The 18,121-nt window shown below is 24.1% G+C and overlaps 1 protein-coding gene across 2 annotated transcripts in view; it reads right to left on the reverse strand.

The window, feature by feature from the left end:
- LOC129608500 (acyl-CoA:lysophosphatidylglycerol acyltransferase 1-like) overlaps window positions 1-17,615 on the reverse strand; it is a 55,683-nt gene extending 38,068 nt beyond the window's left edge. Inside the window, exon 1 of one of the 2 annotated variants that reach the window (XM_055520164.1) lies at window positions 16,895-17,615. The gene's annotated coding sequence lies outside the window, so the exon portion shown is untranslated. The remainder of the gene's footprint in view (window positions 1-16,894) is intronic. The other variant, XM_055520074.1, reaches the window with a different exon arrangement.
- Between the last annotated feature and the right edge of the window lie 506 nt (window positions 17,616-18,121).

Here is an 18,121-nt window from a genome sequence, read left to right on the forward strand (position 1 = left end):
ACACAGACTAAGATGGGCAGGGGACGTATCTCGAATGCCATGAGCGCAGAAAAGAATTCTAGATGCAAGACCATACAACACAAGGGCAAGAGGCAGGCCTACATCTAGATGGCTCAACGGTATAGAGACTGACTGTAGAAGAATTGGGGTCCATGATTGGAGGGTACCTGCCCAGAACCGTGAAGTTTGGCAGAAAATTGTGAACGAGGTCAAGGCTCACCCGGAACTATAGAATCAAAAGATGATGATGATGTTTTCTTTTTTTCACTTGAAGATTAAAAAGGCGAGATACATGATCGAGCCCTAGGAATTTTTAAAATATTTTAATACTATTAATTAATATACTAGTAATTTAAAGCTTAATTATTTTATTCAGGTATACGAATTACAATTTTTTGTAATTAAAAATTTCTTCTTGATCAAACATTATGCCCTAGACATTACAAAAATTTTATTCTCTTTATTTATAAAATGTCATTTACTGTAATTTAATTATTAATAATTATTAACTAGTACTCCCTTTTTTAATAATCATAAATTAATATTTTTTTATTTCATTATTTAATTTCCATTTCATGATTTAAAAATTATACTAAATGGAATAATACAGCGGGTAATGCATTCAATGCAATTTCAGTTAATGAACAATAATAATTATTTTACCGACAATAATTATTGTTCATTAACACAGTGGTTGTGTAAGTGAATTAAAAATATTTTAAAAATATTTAAATTAAATGGATTTTTACGTTTACGACAATAATTTAAAATATTTTATAAAAATTTTTATTTTAAAAATACATGAACATTTTATTCAATTTTTAATTTCTATAAGTAAAAGTTTTGTATTTGAATTGCTTTATTTAAATTCACTTACTTATATGGGTAAACATAGTTATAGTATGTTAGTGCAATTAAAGAAATTTTGTTTAATAACACAATTAGAATTATTCTTTCAGAATTTTCATAATAATTTATTATATTTCTTAATTATTTACTAAATAATTAGTAAATTATTTATTATAAGTAGTATTTATTTAATTATTAAAATTAATGAGCCGTTGAAAATGTTACGATATAGGATGACATTGATCAAGTCGATTATCGTCGCGCTGCACAATTAATTAACGAAATATTTTAACAATGACGCAAAAATGAGCGTGACATTTTTACTTTGAATTTCGAATTTGATAATTGTTTGTTGCATTTAAATTTTTCTGACATTTAAAAAAAAAGATAACATAATACGAGTGTTTCCAAACCTGTCATTACCCCTGACATTTAAAAATTTTCTTGACATGGTAGAAATAAAATGAACACGCTGGAAAATAATTTGACACTTCCAAAAATAGTTAATGCTTTGAATAAAACACAAAAATGTGTCAGAATTTAAGTTTTACAAATATTCAATCTATTAAAAAACTATTTCCATCAACTTTTTGATTATTTCTGGTAACGCTTGCAATAAACTAAATAAATAACATGCATAACAAATAATTCTAAGAAAATATTCTGAAACAACAAAAAAAAGAAACTATAAAATTAAAAACATTGTATTACTTTTTAAGTTTTTTCCCCATTCAACTATTAAATTAAGTATTTAAGTAAGTGTTTATTGATTTTTTTAGTTTACACTACACTGTACATCTAGATATTGTCCATATTTATGTATATATATATATGTCTGAATACCATCTTAAAAAAATACGATTAAATTAAATCTTGTATATTATTATTGAATTAAAATTCTAAATATGCTTTAACTTTGATTTTTTATTAAAGAATAATGAAAATTTTGAATAAATTTAAAGATTAAAAAAATCAATAAAAATTAAAGCACTTTTACGGTAATTAATAAAAGTGGAACAAATAATTCTATAATGCAGATACAACTGTACATTTCAAATGTATGCAAATACATTGTGAAAAAAAATATATTTGAAACGTACCTTTTTAAGTTTTTTGCATTTTAATTTAAAAAATTAAAGCTAAGAACCACAAATGAAAAATTGTTAAACAATATAACAATTTTTTCCTTGTTCTTTATAATGATTACAGTATTTTCTCAAACAATGTGTAATATACAGAGTCAGACAAAATTGTAAATCAAAAACAAATACTCTAATTCAACAGAGTGTTTTCATTGTAGAGAGAGCTCTGTATGTAAACATTTTACTCTTGGATATATTATTAGAAACATTCCTAAGTGCATTGAATTGTCATATTACACATATTTGAAGCCAGTCTTCCTGATAAATTCAAACAAATTTTTCGGCACTAAAGAATGTAGTAATAGCGCTGTAAGCGTGTAATCTCCTATTTTCGTCTTCTTTAAATCAGAACTGAACATTTTCGCAAAAAGCAGGCTGTAGTCTTATTCAATTCTATGATGTGTTATCTAGTTCTACAATGAACCGACAGTGTATTGAAACGTGTACTTTCCAAAATACAATTAATGGTAACAAATTTTATATTTCACATGGAACTATTGTGTACATTGCTTTGGCTTAGTTTCCAAAACAAACAATGTATTAAATTTCAATATTAATATTATTCGTTTTAATATTTTTTTATAAAATATTCATAAAATTTCCCTTGAATTATGATTTAAAATTTATAATTTGAATTCTAAATTAGAATTTCGAATCGTCAGTAAAATAGAAAATAGAAAAAAACAAAATGTGTACCGTGTTTTTATACAACAAGTCCTAAGTCCTTGATTTTCTACTTCTCTTTCTTTCTCTCATCCTCTTTCTCTAAAATTTACTATTAACTACAAATTTTATTTTTAATTAACATGATTACTTTACTGTACGCTACGAATAGAAAGGCAAAACAAAAAACCCTATACCAATCTAGTACACTTTAGTTATATTAAATGTAAATTATTGCTATTATTATTACTTTTATTTATTTTTACCATTTTTCAATAATATGAACAAGAAAAAATCAAAAACAAAAATCTATAAAAAAAGTCATTAGAATTAATGACTAACTTAAATTACACAAATATACATCATAGATAAATAGATATTTTGTTTATCTTTACCTATTGTATGTTTTTGTAAAAGTATTAGACTGCTATCAGTACCTTATATAAATTAAATATACCTTAAATGGAACAGTGGAACGCGCGTATAAAAAACACGTTTTAACGTAACCTTATAAAAATTGAACCTTATATGTTTTCTATTTATAGATAAAAAAATTTTTCCCGACGAAATGTCAAAATACACATATACGAATGAAACAAAACTACCACCGCATTTTTAATCGACGGCGGTAAAATAGCCTAAAATTCTAAAATTTATCGTTGGTGAGATTTTTCACATCATCTGTTTCCATGTGGTGTATATGACATCAAGCTGACATTATGCGAACCTCTGATTTTTCCGTTCCGCTTTTGTTCTGTGTTAACAACGGAAATGTTTGCCGTTTTTATTCTTCCCTTTGGTTCCGTTTTTACACTACTTATATTTTTGCATCTCTTATTTAATCTGCTTCTTTATTTCAAAGAAAAATAAAAATATATATCTCCATAAGTATACATAAATATCAAACTCGATTAATTGCAATTAGTTTGTGAAAAAAATCAAGTGTGAATAATATGCGTGTTCGACTACCTACACAAATATTATTATATTTTCAATACATGTTGGTATACAAACATTGTAGTCACAAACAGAAACAAACATATGTTCGCCATTTTTAGAACAGTATAGATTTTTAATTTTAATTATTTTGTATTTTTATTATATTACCTCTACTATAAGTTAGAAATGTGTTTACGATAATAAAAATAAAAACAGTTAAAACAAAATTATTTTTATTATACATACACACAGGAGAAAATTAAATACGATAATGGACGCATTTACTTTTTTAATTGATTTGAAACCTTAGAATTATTGACTATTTTTCTTATCGTTTTGTATATTAAATTTAATTTTAAAATTAAAACTAAAATTTAAGTGAATAAGAAAATTAAATTTTCTTAAAAATTTTGGTCTTATGCTTTGCAAGTTTTAAAAATAAAATTAAAAATATTTTGCATAAAAAAAAAAAATTACCCTTGCGGTTTAAAAATTTTTTTATTATCGTTACTTTTAATTGAATAAATTTTATAAAATTTTAACAAAATTTTAATTTTAAGTTGAAAGAAAAAGAACCAATTATAATCATCTTATATTCTTATTAATTTTGAAATTTTAAATAAATACAGATTAACAAAAAAGTTATTACACAAAATCGGTTTTGGGAAAATTTAAACAAGAAATGGTTTTAAACATAAAAGGCTTCTCCTTTTTATTTTGAAATCTTCTTTTAATAAGGATTATGAGGACTCAATCACGTTTAAGATAATTTTATTTTGTATAACTACTTTTTTTTTCGACTTTGAAGAGAAAATTGATTTGTTGAAAGTATAACATAGAAATATGTACATGTGTATATGTATGTATTGAAGAAGTCTTCATGGAATAAAGTAATTTAATGTAGTAAGGTATTATAATACCACACTGTTTTTCTTTTTGTCACTTTACCCATAGTTCGTGAAAGGTGTCAGCATTACCAGTACAACAGCTCACTATTGTTTAGATTGACGAGGCGAGAACCACACTATTAAATTGTTAGTAACACTTGTTATGAATTTGGCAATTAGTGATATTCCGTTTGAATTTTATGAAAAAGTTTCTCGAAATTCAATACTTTAAATTGGTTACAACAGACAACTTAAAACGTAGTTGTACAGTCCAATTTTTACCAGTAACAACGTTATTCCAATCAATTACAATAAGACTGATGAGATAAGGCTTATTTAAAATTAAAAGCCTTAAATTTTTTTATATAAGACCTTAGTCTTAAAGTCTCTTAAATAAGACTTTACGACTAAAGTACTGTTTACATATTAATTTTGAAACGATCGAAATCTGAAGACTTATATAACTTTAAATCAGTCTCGATTCAAATTGTTATTTAAATAACAAGATTTATTTTTTCAAAAACTAACTAAATTTTTTCCATTTGTTTTCCAATCTAATCCTCCATAATGTTTTTTTTATAATACCATATCAAATTTACTGCAAAATACATTCAAATTTAACTGGATAATTTACACTATAAATAACGTAGTAAATTTTAAATAATAATATTGCTTAATTGCATAGAAAATATTTTGGTATGCCTTCTTTCTAATTTATTTTCTTATGCTGTTTTTGAATGTCTACTTAATAATTATTTTATTCTTTAGCTTCCAACCATTTTTTTTTTTGTGTAGTCATAATTTTCTTTTCACTCACTTCATTTATTTATATTCAGATAAGTGTTTTGTAAGCAAACCAATCACATTCTAAACATTTGCATCAGCTGATGATCATTAGAATTTTAAATTATTTCTTCAAGCTTATTTATTTTCCTTTTACTTCTTCTTTTTTTTTTAGATTTTTTCTTTTTATAAATAAAACGAATTACTTGGAATCAGTAAATATATATAAGTTTGTATTTTAAGGTACTTAAGTATACAATAATATACAGCGCTAAATACAAAGTAAAGCAAAATTTTCATTACTTAATTTTTAAGAATTATTACATTATTTCAAAATTTGTTCTTTTAAGTTTTAAGGAAGGAAAATTGTCTTGAAGAAAATTAAATACCATAAACTCAGGTGAAATATGACAAAAATATGGATACACCTGCTAAATGAAGACTTTTCAGTAGCCGTTGACATCTTTCATAATTAACTAGTAATTGTATATTGATGTAAAGCAAAAGTTGTAAAATGAATGTCAAATTCTGATAAAAGGATAAAAACAATAAGAAATTTAATACTGTCAAGTAAGAAAGTTGCAATTACGATAGTGCATGGATTAAGTTAATTCTTCAACGTGAATGAATTGGATAAACAACAACAATCAAGAATTAATACAAATTTCTTCAGTTCTGTTTAATGCTTCTTGTTATTAAATTAACCTACATTAACCCGTGAAATCTCATGTTTAAGAAATCACAAAATTTTCAACTAAAATTTAAATAAAAATTCTATAAAAATTTCATATGTAAAACACAAACTATTTTCAACTTCCTTCTTAAATTTTTGCAAAATAAAAACTTAATCTAAAGTGCAACATAAATTTTTATATTATTGATAACATAAGTAAGATAAAAGCAAAAATTAAAATCCGATAAAATAAATAATTATTGAGAATTCAATTGTAAAATTAGGTGAATAATTTTTATGTATCAAAACAGGTGACAAAAACAACGTATAGTATAAGTAAGCATTATCTATAACTCTTTAAAAATATATTCTAGTCCACAATTTTATTTTAGATAAGATAAGCATTAAGTTACAATGTCATATCACACTTAAAAATCAAGTGTTTGTGTAAATATGTATGTTTCTATTACTCAAGCTTGATAAATTAAATTTATAAAACTTTCATGCAAAATATATTCACTCATCTGTGACTATTAATTGAATAAAAAAATTATACAAGTTTTTAATTCACTTGTCTTTTATATGGCATTACAAATATTAGGGTTACGCAGGTTAAATGTGAACATTGTTAAATGTAAGTGATACCAGAAATGCTAATTTTGAATGCACAAACGTACATATATTTGATTTTAATTATTTTATTAGTTTTTGGTACAAATTTTTCGGGAAATATGATAAAAGGCCAAAAAATTTAAATTCTGTAGCATTAAATTGAATTTACTGGAGTACTAAATATATTTTCAGCACTTATCCAAAAAATTTTTGAAAAAAGTACTTATTAGTTTCACTCTATCAGTTCAGTCCGTTCGTCTGTCCGTGGGTCCGTCTTAAAAATTTCTACCCCCTTGAAGATAGAAAGCTGAAATTTTATATGTACATAGATCTTTACTAGAAACTTACTGCTGGAAAAGCAGTAGATTGCTTCTTCTATCGCGGCATATCATACTTGAGCTTTAAAAAAAACAAAATGGCCGTTAAAATTTACTGTTATCTAATATACATTTTTTCGAAATTTTTTGAATAACTTTTCTTCTAGGCCTATGGTTGCAGGAGCCTGAAATTTTAATAACTTCTATACACTAATAAATTGTGTATTTCGTTAGAAGAAAATATTTTTCTATTTCCACCAATTCTTAAGTTATCGCCTCTTGAATTTTTGTAAAATTGGAAATCTATTTCCGAAACCGCAAGCTTTTCTAAATTTTTATAAACGCAAAAAGTTAACGGTAAATTCCATGTCATTAAAAAATATAATTATTTTTCTTAACTCTCGCAATTACCCATTAAAATCGAGCATTATGTTAACGTCCCTTTAAATTTTTTTTGCTTTTTTTCAAACACTGCATAAATCATTCATCCTAAATATATGCAATCCTAGAAATAGTTTCGTATATGAATGAAAGTAATTAAAATAAAAATTGATAAATTTTACCGAATTTTAAATCACGAAAGAATTATAAAAATTAAAAAAAAATCTGAACTCACTGTTTGATTAAAGGTCTTATTTTAAAAATAATTTGAAAACTAATTTAATTTAACAAATCTTTGCATTTCCCACCACCGTATCCGAATACATTCGAATTATTTTTAAAAACAAGAAAATAAATTCATGTCTTTCACTTATAAGATTTTAATAAAAATCAATGATATTCAAGCTAAGTATTTAAATTGAATTTATTCAATATGAATATTCAAAAATAACTTCTTAGATTATAAGACAACAAAATTATCAATGTAAGTTATACATTATTGCTCATGACCATTAGATAGCCATAACAATAAAACTATAGCTATAACAACAAAAGCAAACACGCACATAATTGCTCCCGCAATAGATATTTTCCCCCGCATGCAAATTTTCAATTCAAATTTGATCTTGATTTACCTCACCCTCACATTTTTCACCCTCACCCTCACATTTCATTATACCCGTACGAACGTATGTTCGAAGGGTATACTAAATTTGCCTTACCGTTTGTAACGTGGTATGTTTTTGATCAGCGTCGAATTCTGAGTTGATTTAGCTTTGTCTGTCCGTCCGTCCGTCCGTTCCAACGATAACTCAAAAACTAATTGAGGTAAATTCACCAAATTTTCACAAATGATTTACTATAGTAAGTGCCAGAACCCTATTTAAATTGGACATGATCGGGGTACCGGTTCGGGTAGCTGCCATACAACTTCAAAATTTATTTGGCTATATCTCAGAAACTATAAAAGCTGTGGTATTGAAATTTCGCAAAAACAAATATATTAGTAGGGCCAATATGTCTGATGAAAGTTATTGAAATTACTTGGCTCCTTCTGGTACCTGCCATACAACTTCAAAAGTTATTAGACTATATCTCAGAAACTATAAAAGCTATTATATTGAAATTTCACACAAACGAATATATTAGTAGGGCCAATGTGTCTGATAAAAGTCGTTGAAATTACTTATCTCCTTCTGGTACCTGCCATACAACTTCAAAAGTTATTTGACTATATTTCAGAAACTATAAAAGCTGTAATATTGATATTTTACACAAGCGAATATATTAGCAGGGCCGATGTGCTTGAAAAAATTCGTTAAAATATCTTGGCTCTTTCTGGTAGCTGCCGTACAACTTCAATAGTAGTTTGGCACACACAGTATTTTGAAAAACACAGTACTGAAATTTTGCACAAGTCATTGTCTGTTCCATAGTCAGTTATGGCTTATTTATTCGCACATAGGATAACCAATTCGTACGGGTATCACAGAGTTGACAAGGTCAACTCTATTTTTGCTCGTTTTCCTTAAAAATAATTCATTTAAGAATTTAATTTATGAATATTTTAATTTATTTAAAATGATAAAATTTCAATTAAAACTTACGGATTAAATTGCAGAACTATATAGACAAAGTATAGAAGAGCATTCGATAAATATTACGAAAATTTCTGATTTCATACATATTTTATAGAAATAAAGGTTTAGTAAAGGTTTTACTACAGAAATTTTTAATTTACATATTGAATAATCAATACTTAATTAAATAAAAATTTTCTCAGTAATTTAGATAATCTTTTAAATCGATAGTTACTGAGTGATTTTAAAATTTAACAAAACGTAGAAATTTTATCTCAATGGTACGACATTTATTTACAAAATTTTTGAACCACACTAACTAATTTAAAATAAAATAAATAAATTAAGCTAATCTTTAAACAAAGAATATTTTACGCACTATTTTCAGTAAGTGCTTGTGTAAATTTAAATAGTGATACATGACAGCAGTTTTCCAATAATTCTGCTGACAACATTAAAACTCTTCTTGAATCAATAGTTCTTACAGCATACACACCCTTTTAATTAGACAGTTAAATACCATTAAAATTTGCACACTAAGTACTTTACTGTTGTAAAACGTAACCCTAAATTTTGGCATTTCAATTAATTTTTCAAATCCCAAATTTTCTAAATGGGTTAGAAGTTCTATTGAAAATCATTTGTTATGATTAAAATTTATCAAATCCAATAAGTACTACTTCCATATATCTTGTTGTAAAACACAGTTTTCTGTACTTTACGCAGGTTTAACTAAAGGTTTTTGACATTGAAAATTAATTTGAAATATTTTAGTCTATTTACTTTTAGAAAATTAAGGCATTTTGCTTAAAAGAACTATCAATTCTTTTTCATGCCATTCAATTAAATTGGAAGTACTTATAAATTAAAATTATGAAATAAGAATTGAACTTCTTATTTTTGAATACAATAAAAATGCTAATATTCAATACATATTAATAAATTTCATTTATCTTAAAAGACCATTGTAATTGAAGGTTCTCTAAGATTTAAAGATATCTGAATAAAATCACCTGATCACCTGATTTTTATTTTTTTGTTCAACAATTTTGTAGCACTTAATAGCAAACTAACCATGGTCTTATTCGTATAACAATAAAATTTAATTTAAAAGATTTAATATAACAGGATCGCGTGATAAATTATAAATATAAATAAATCTAAGAATGATCAAATGAATCTTATATCTCTAAGTTTTTCTGTATTATAAATGAGCTTTGAAAATCATCTTATCTATTCATATTCAAATATTTTAAAGCTATGCAATTTCAATTTATTTAATTTTTGTTTAAGTAACATAGAAATTTTGCATTTGAAATCTCATTTCTACATAAATGTGCTACATTTTAAAGTTAAAATAATTTATTATTTTCTTATTTATGTAATAAGTAATGAATTATTTTTAATTTAATATTAATTTAATTTCTTATACTTTAATTCATCATAAATACGATCACATAAGCATAATAAATGCATAATATGATTTTATTCTTTCAAAAACATGAGGAAACACATAAGAATCATTCTTTCTTAGCATGCAATTTATTTCTTTGACTATCGCCATATTTGATCAGGCGACTGCATCTAGAAGAAAGAATTGTACTTTGATTTTCTCCTATAAAATAGATTTAAGACCTACATAAACACAATTGAATCTGTAAATACTTAAACTAAAACTGTTTTCCAGATTTCGATTAACCTTTCTAACATTTAAATGCATAATTATTGAAATCCCCTTCCCCTTTATGAGTAAGGGAACAACTAGTTATGGGAATTTCACTCTTTAAACCGACTTTGTACAATATAAATTCGTTTTTATCTATTATAAGTAATCTTCTAGAATCTCTTTTAACCGGGTTCTGTATAATTATATCTTCATATCAGAATACAACTAAATTTTGTATTTAATTTTCAAAAATTTACAAGAAAAGGATTTTTAACTTTAATATTTAGGACTGACATAAAATAAAATATTAAAAATACAAATACTTACCCCTAAAAATTTAATTCATAATTCTGTTAGGGTCTGACAATTTGTGAAATAACAACCAAATAAATATTAAAATGTCAACTAGATATCAAAATGCCAAATAAATATTAAAATGCCTAAAACACTTAAATATTTTATTAAAATATAAATTGTTCTATACCTTGTACTTCGATACAGGGTGTCAGTGATTCGATGATATTTCCGAAACAGAGAATACAAAATAATTGAAAAAATTTTCCGTTTCTTGAGCCTTCTTTCTGAGTTATGAGGAGTCGAAATTGGTTTTTCTGAAAATTTTGCAGCTTTTACATGAAATTAACTTTCTAGAAACGCATCACGATTGTCAAGCACATTTCGGCTGTCAAAATATTCGAGTACAAAATTCAAATTTTTAAAAATTATGATTTAGTCAAATTACTAATAGATTAATTTCAACAGGAGTTGAAAACCAGTAATCTGTACTTTGATCAAATGAAAATTTCAAGGGTAACAAGTCAATTAAACTAAAATATTAAGTTAACACATTCATATCTAATTTGGCCGTACCACCGCGTCTCGCACACCTTGCATAGTCTGATTCTTCAGTTACTTACTTAAATAGTTTCAATATAACAAATTTTTTTCCTTTCAAGAATTTTATTTTTCGTTTGATAAAGATTTTTTTAAATCTACAAATAAAATTTCGTTTATATTTTGAAAATGCCTCCAATTTTCTTCTTTTTTTTTAATATGCAAATTCAATTTAATTTATTATTTACTCACATTAAATATTTAAATAAAATAAATAAATAAAATATATATGAATGAATAAAGAATAAAATATTAAAAATTCTTTTAAATGTGATTTAAAGGCGTAAAACTGGGGATTCATTCAATAAAAAAATTTAATTTAAATAAAAAAAAAATTCCATTCTTTCTTTAAATTTATTTCTTTTTTTTTCGTGTTCTTTAAAGAGAATTTAAAAAACTTTAAAAAAAAAATTTTTGATTAGAGAAATTTTTCTGTTTTCTTTATGTTTCTTGCACAATGAGAGCAAGTATGAGTATTTATTTACATATTTGACATACACGTGTGTGTGTGTGTATACATGTTCTACAAAATTTTGTATTGAATTTATGAATGGAAATACTTGAAAAGAATTCAAAATAAAGGAAGGTAAAGTAAATAGTTTAAGTACTTGAGACAATCACAAAAATTTTTAATTTATGTATTGTAAATCGGCCATTAATATTTGTTATAATACTTTGCTATAAATGTTAATTTATGAGAGTATCTTACAAAAAAAAAAAAAAACTGGCACATAATAATTAAAAATTTCCTGAAGAATTGAAAATATTTTTAATTTAAGAAAAATTGTTCTATTTACAACATTGAAATATTTTAAACTTCTAAATTTTAAATACGAACAAAAATCAAATGAAATTAAAAAATCAAAGATTAATGTTCAACTCGATATAACCCGTAACATGCCACAGATTTTAAGCATTCAAATAATCTACTCTACTACTTTAAATTTTTCTTAAAATTTTCATTTAGCTTTACTATTTTTCGAGATACAATCTGAATACATTGTTTATGAATTTGTGTAGCAGGTATTGATTTTTCTTGAATTTTATGGCCTTAAACTTACTACTAAACTTTTAGCACTTCAGTATTTTCATTATATTTCAACATATTAAAATTTAACATAACACTGGCCATAAAGTTTCATAAAATTTCAAATATTCTTTTCGAGATAAATTGAAATTAATGAAAACTCTTATTAATAACTTTTAATAATGTTAAGTTTTTGCACTTTAACTTAATTAGTTTACAACCATATGCATATATTTTTGATTAGTATCTAAGCATACTGTACTGTAAATCTGTGAAATAATGCAAAAACCCGATAAGCCATTTTTTGGCCAGCTTGAGTTAGTGATAAAAACGAAATGCTAAAGGGTCAATCTTTGCTTTACTAGTACTTACAGTACTTTAAGAAATTTAAGTACGAGTAAATTAAGATATAAAAATATTTAAGGTTGTTGAAGCCATAAACAGATAATCGTAGCTAATCAATTTTGCAAAGTTGCAGAACCCGAAATTTACCTTATTATTAAAAGGGATTTACAAATTTCCTTATTGGGATTTTCCGGATGAATGCATGATTAATTGTACGAGTATAAATATGATTTAATTCTTGATATTCAACACAAAATGTCAAACGTATAATCCCAAAGTCTTATTTTCTGCCAAAACTCTAAGAATTCATTACAATTTTAATCCAAATAATTAATTTTGTTTCTTTTTAAGACCAAATTTACTAATTTTGAATTTTGCACTCGAATATTTTGATAGCGGAAATGTGCTTGACAAATGATGCGTTTCTAGAAAGTTAATTTTATGTAATTTAAGAAGTCTTAATTTACTAAACATACTTATTCAAAATCAGAATTGTCTCCGCGTTACAAACAGAGCGATTAATTTTTAATATCCCATACAAATGTAAGAACATAAACATGCCCAGGAAGTTTTTATTAACAGAATTACTTATGTACTGGTTTTATAATCATTCATTTTTTTTATAAAAAACTAAAAATATTCATAAAATAATTATTCATGCATGCTTAGTTTTAAAAAAAAATTGTCAATAATCTTGTTAACCCTGTTCTAAAATTAGGAACTAAAATTTTATTTAATTATAATTTAAAAATTTTTTTGATCATTTGTAATAATTAATACAAAAATTTATTAAAATATTTGTATATCTATGTATGTATGCATGTGTACCTAAAACAGAAGATTTATTTGCATATTTTTGAATATTAATTTTGTTTTCTGATTCAAGAACAACTATTATTTCTCATTTGTGTTTAATAATCTTATATTTAGTTACTTTTAGGAAAAAAAATTGTTAACAATTTTGAAAAAATGATTTTTAATGTTTTCCCCAATAAATAACCTGTTTTAAACGCTCTTGAATGAAGAAAAAAAATCAGCACTTTTTAAATTATTGAAAAGAGTCAAAAACATAAAATTTTGACTGTCTACTATTAAAAGGTCCAAATTTTATATAATGCCCTTTATTACTGAATTCTACGCACTTCAATTTAACAGTTTAAAAATTTTCGAGGTTTTTTTTTGCACCAAAGATCGTTAAAATCTCATATGAATATAATTATCTAATACGAAATGTCTAATAATTGCTTAAGAACAAGATTCTAATTACTTTTAGGATTAGTAAATACTTATGGTACCTAGTCAAAATTTATTTATTCAACCCTGATTCACTATACTTAAATAATAACGTAAAATACCCATTAAGCCAATTAGGTCGAATATAGGTTTTATTGGTGACATTGCCTAAAGTCAAACCTAAATTTTTATTCCTTCAGAACGCATTTAAGATATCAAAAAAATCTACATTGTCAGCTAAAAAACCTTAGCGTGTTTTACTTCTATGCAAATTTTATCAGTTTTAAATTAAGAAAGCAACTTAGGTATATCGTAAAAATATAGTCAATACAACTAAGCACAAGTAGGTTAAATAGCAACTAATTTAAATAGCAACATTTTTGCTCCCTAAAATAATTTTAATATTTTATAGTGAAAGATGAGTAAATCTTTTATAGTCATAATAAATTTAAAAAAAAAATTCGCAATAATTTTATATAATTTTAATAATTTTTTATAATTTGAAATTGCCTTAAAAAGCTTGATGATTTCATTCATAAAAAAGAGAAAAGATAATTTACAATTTGTAAAAAAAATTATTTTTGTAAATCATATTATAAGAATCTATTTAAAGTATAATGGGTACAAGATTTTGTAGATGAAAAGTCAAGGTAATAAATTCAACAAAAAAATTTATAAGTACATACTATATTATGTATAAAGGGATTGAAGATTTCACAACTTTAAAATTAAAAAAATAAAACTACAAGAAAAATTATAATGAAAAAAAAACTATTTCTTGACTTATGACCATAATTTATAAATTTATTTGTAATTTTATAAAGATTTTATTGCAACTTTTTGACATTTTCAACAGAAACCAAAAAAAAAACTTTTGTTGGAGCCAGGGTGTCCAAATCTTGTTTATTTTAAAAATTCTTTATGACTTGCTTGTGATTTACTTACAATAATTAATTAAGTGCTTATATGAAAAAGTAAGTACGTTCTTACTTACGCACTTATAAGTAAAAATAATTTTAAAATTAAGTAAATTGAATTATTGTAATTAAATAATTTGTTTATAATAAAATTTGTGGCTCAAATTGAAAACTGAAGTAACATAATATTAATAAAATATTTTATTCTTCTTAGAATTCAAATTTAATATCATAATAAAAAAATTATATGGCCACAATATAAGACAGCACAAAATAAGACAGCAGAATGAGAACTAAAAATTTTATTTATGGCTTAAATTAATTGTTATCAGATGAACTCAAGCAATAGAAAAAAGGAAAAATGAGGTAAAAACAATAAGTACGCTATGCGACTTCAATTTATCATTGAGAATGTTTGGTTATTTTGAATTGAAATATGGCTCAATCACGCATCAAACAGTTCATAGGTATTTTAAAGACAATACCCATTAACATAGGTATTTTAAAGACAGAACTTAACATGTAAAAATTAAACTCGAGACAATTTCAATTAGCTCACTGTCAAAAATGTTTAGGTAAAAAAGTAGACGTGTCCTCGAAAATGTTCTAATTTTCTCTAGGCAAAATTATTGAGGATGTATTGAATTTTTTGAGTTCATTTTTTAATACTAAATTTTTGATCTTTTATTAGTAGAATATACAAATATCGAAGTTTGGAATAGAAAAGCTATACTTAACGATGTTGAAATTCAAGCGTACATTAGTCCCTTACAATTAGCTAAAATCAGTAAACAATCTATAAATTTAATATTTCAGATATTTAGAATACCCTATTTGTCTCATGATACCCAATCCTATGGATTTAAATCCAAAATTCTCTTTCTTTAACTTTATTAAATTTCAAAGTATACTAAATGAGTAACATTTTTGAAATGTAAACAGAAAAATAAAATAAAGAAGAATCAATGAATCAAAAACAAGTTATAATAGTTCTACCATCGCTTTTATACTTTTTTAATAGGAAGGTACCTACACACTAAAACATTTCTAAAAAATTTTATTATTAAATCGTCATTTTGAATGAGAGTTGCAATTACAATGAAAATCAATATTTTTTTTTTTTCCTTTTTGCAAACTTTTCCAATAAATGTTTTTCATGTCATCATTTCATTTTTCCTTCTTTATTCTTTATTATTATACAACGTAAACATTGTGGATAATTATAATGTATAAAAATAATAATTATACTTAGTTATAGAGCTATAAATGAACATACTCTTGTATATAATTTTCCCCACGTAATATTTAGATATTTTTATACAATAAACATAGATAAAAGTAGATGATTGTTAATGAAAAATAATATTTTATATTTTAAGAAACATAAATAATAATGTATGTATATGTATAATTATGTATAATATTTAAACAATAGAAAAATGTACATTAGTAGCAATAATACTAAATATTATGTTTCTGAGTATTGAAGTGTTCATAATTACCATAAATATACATATATGCAAAATAAATTGAAAAACTATGTGCTATATTATTTTATATAAATATGTAAATACTAAAGTTTATATACATAACACTATGTATGTACGTATTTGTACGAATATGATTCTTTTTTAAGAACATAATAAGTTCTGATAGCTTTATATAGGTAATAAATTTCATTCCATCTTAAATTTTTTGTTGTTATGTACATACTTAAATTGTACCTAGGCAGCTAATAACTTCTCTTTCAAATGAAAAAAAAAAATAATTTTTTTTTTCGACTAATTTATACCGGAACTTAGTCTTAAATGTTTGATAAAAATAGTTATTTTAAAATTTGAAAAAAAAAAAAAAACTCAAAAGCTCAAAGAGTTGTTACTCTTCTATTATAGAACAAATAATTCAGCGTTCTTAAAATCTGTAAAAGTTACCTAGCTACATAGAAAAAAAAAGTTACCATGAAAAAAAATAAAAATGGTCTCTTACCCAATTTATTTATTGTAGATAGAATTTTTCCAAACGAATCAATAGAAGCTGCTTATTTTTCATTTAATCCAAAAAAAAAAACTGTTATATTTTTCGTATATTTTTGCTAAATTCACTTTTTTTTTAACAATATTGCAAATATTAATAATCTTTTAAAATTTACTTTTACTTTTTAAATATATTTTTTTTTTCTCTCTGTGAGCTACCAAGTTTTATTAGTAGATATAATGCGATTGAATATATGCGGTTTTTATTACATACATACATATATTATACAGATAACTTAGAAAAATAAAAATTCTTATAAAATAATAATTTTATAAGTTTTTCACATTTAAAATAAAAACATTTGTATTTTAAATTTAAAAATTTTCTTTTATAGGTTTTCTTTATTTTTTTTTGCGTTATTTAATTGACTCACTACACTTTAAAAAAAAATAAAATAAAAAATCAATACAAGTAGAATTTACTTTTATTATTTTTTATTATAGAAATTTGAGCAAATCATGCACACACCGTCGTACACTTTAACTTTATTTGATTTTAATATTTTTCTAAAAAAAAAAGAAACAAAATAATTTTCTTTTAAATATTAAAATTTTCCATCACTTATTTCTATTTTTTTTTTTTTTTATTTTCTATCATAAAAATTTTATTTACTTCGGATTGCAATTTGCAAATAAAATAAGAACCTTTGAAACTCGCTCGCCGATTTGTCTAAAGTGACGTATCTGAAATTCTCATGCAAATTGAAAATCAAAAATCGAAAAAAAAGAAAAACGCCGAAAATCAGAAAAAAGCTCTCTACTGTATCAATTTTTGATGTTTTTCCAATTTTAATCACAAGAGTTTGTCAGTTTATTGTGTGTTTCTGAAGTTTTTTATGTATGTAGTTGTGTTGTCTAAATTTTTTTTTTGTGATTGTCAAAAATGAGATATTTACAAAATGTCATTTTAATTCAAGTAAATGCGCCAAAGTAAAAATTTTTTTGACACTAAATAAATGCAGTTGATAAACTACATAATATGTAGATATTTATTTTTTGTTTTGACAATATACAAAAATTTGAACGTTTTGAGAATTAAAAGGTTTTGGTTTTGAGAATATGGTTTAAATGGTTTTTGTACATAAAAATGAATTTCCGTTGCTTTAGATTTAGAAAGTAAAGCAGGCCGGCAGGGTAACAAAGAAAACCAGATAATATGACGTCAATAAAAAATATTTTT

Source organism: Condylostylus longicornis, unplaced genomic scaffold, assembly GCF_029603195.1.
Source record: "Condylostylus longicornis isolate FDR11 unplaced genomic scaffold, ASM2960319v2 ptg000001l, whole genome shotgun sequence".
Taxonomy (NCBI): domain Eukaryota; kingdom Metazoa; phylum Arthropoda; class Insecta; order Diptera; family Dolichopodidae; genus Condylostylus; species Condylostylus longicornis.